Source organism: Lactuca sativa, chromosome 8, assembly GCF_002870075.4.
Source record: "Lactuca sativa cultivar Salinas chromosome 8, Lsat_Salinas_v11, whole genome shotgun sequence".
NCBI lineage: Eukaryota > Viridiplantae > Streptophyta > Magnoliopsida > Asterales > Asteraceae > Lactuca > Lactuca sativa.
Window position 1 is genome coordinate 221,819,096 of NC_056630.2, and position 2,370 is coordinate 221,821,465.

Genomic DNA, 2,370 nt, shown 5'->3' on the forward strand with positions numbered 1-2,370 from the left:
CTTTTAATTTACAAAAGAATTCTATTGAAAGTAACGCTAAAGTAATATTTTAATTTTTTTTCTTTAATGTGGTAATGATTGTTGACTAATGCGACCAAATAATTTATATACATTTTTAAAAATGTAAACACTAAACACAATTAACAATTGAAATTTATGATTTTGTTTATATATATATATATATATATATATATATATATATATATATATATATATGTATATATATATATATATATATATATATATATATATATATATATATATATATATATGAATTGGTTGGTACGGTATTACCATGATATTCAAACTTTTGTACCATTACCGTACCAAGATTGTTCAATTGGTACGGTACTACCAACCAAACATGTTGGCTACCAAATATATTGGCTGCCAACTTTCTTGGTTCGGTTGGTAGCATGTTGGTTGGTTTTCCGTGGTACAATTTTCACAGCCCTAATAATAATAATAATAATAATAATAATAATAATAATAATAATAATAATAATAACTCCAATCAAATAGATATCTATTTTATTTGATTTTGTAAATACAAAATGAAAAAATAGGAACCCAAATACAAAAATATAAAAATGAAAACGATATACAATTTTATTTGTTAGGTTAATTCGCTTTCATCTTCGATTTTTTATATTCATAGTTGACTTTAATGGATTATGTGGAAAGCCCATTGATTAGGGTTGGATGCATAGATATCAATATATAGTGTAACATATTACATGAGAGGCCTTATATTATACATAAATGAATAAACAATATAATATGATCTAACACAACCCCATAGTTGGAGCATGAGGATCTCGAATGTTCAAACTATTTCTAAAATCCAAAAATAACAGAGTATGTAGGCCTTTCGTAAAAATGTCAGCATATTGATAAACGAAGGGTACATGCAAAACATGAACATGACCAATCGTAACACGCTCCCTAAGAAAATATAAATCTATTTCCATATGTTTGGTTCTTTGATGATGCACTGGGTTGGAGGCTCAACACGTGGCACTAACATTGTCACAAAATACAACAATAGCACACGAAAGGGGGCAATATAACTCAAGAAGAAGATTTCTAGGCCATGTAGTTCTACAACCATGTTAGTTATCCCTTAATACTCGGCTTCAACAATAGAACGAGAGACGACATGTTGTTGTTTAGAGAACCAAGAGACGAGATTATCACCTAAATAGGCACAAAATCTAGAAGTGGACCGATAATTAGTAGGACAACCGAACCAATCAACATCAGAATATGAAACCAAACGATCAATGAATGAATGTCTAATGTGAAGACCATGATGTAAAGTACCTTAGAGATACCTTAAGATGCACTTGAGGGCATGAAAACGTGGGGGGCATGGGTAATGCATAAACAAGCAAACCTGCTGCATAGTATATGCAATATATAGATGAGTGAAGGTGATGTATTATAAGGCTCATGCGAGGCTTTGATATAGAGTAAAAACAGAAATCGGTTCGCCAACAGATGAGAGCTTGGACTTAGTGTCATCTAGGGTGCTACAAGGATTACACGTGATCATATAAGCACGAGTGAGGATCTCTTGAGCAAAATCAGATTGCGAAAGAAAGAGAGTGGAGTTGCTCCAAGTAGCAATAGTTCCCAAAAAGAAGAAGATAGGGCCAAAGTCAGTCATGAAAAATTCCAAGGAGTTGCAGCTAATGACCTTGGAAGTCAGAGCTGACGAGGTAGGAGTGAGGATAATATCATCCACATATAGAAGTAAGTAGATAATGTCCTTGCCACGATGAAAGGTGAAGAAAGAACAATCGAATTTACAACTATGAAACCCTATAGAGGAAAGAAATGGAAAATTGTTGGTACCATGCACAAGGAGCCTGCTTGAGTCCATAAAGAGCCTTAAGAAGGAGAAAAACATGATTCGGAAACTGATGATTAACATAACCTGAAGGTTGACGTGTATACACAATTTCAGCAATATCACCATGGAGAAAGACATTTTTGACATCAAGTTAATGGATATGCCAATTGTTAAAAATAGGGATGTAAAGGACAATGTGAATAGTGACAGGTTTAACGACATGATTGAATATGTCATCAAAGCCAAGACCTGGTTGGAATGAGAAGCCATGCGCAACAAACCGAGCTTTGTAGTGACCCAAGCGTACGTGGCTGTCAAACATGTGATAATACAACCAACAGTAGCCAACAATGTTGGCTTGCAAAGGTTTTGGGACAATATCTCATGTGTGATTGGTTACGAGAGCATACTTTTCAAAGTCCATATTTCGCACCAATTAGGATCATACATGGCCAGAGCGATGGAACAAGGAATACGAGGGACATCAGAGGCAACAAAGAAATTGAATATTTGGC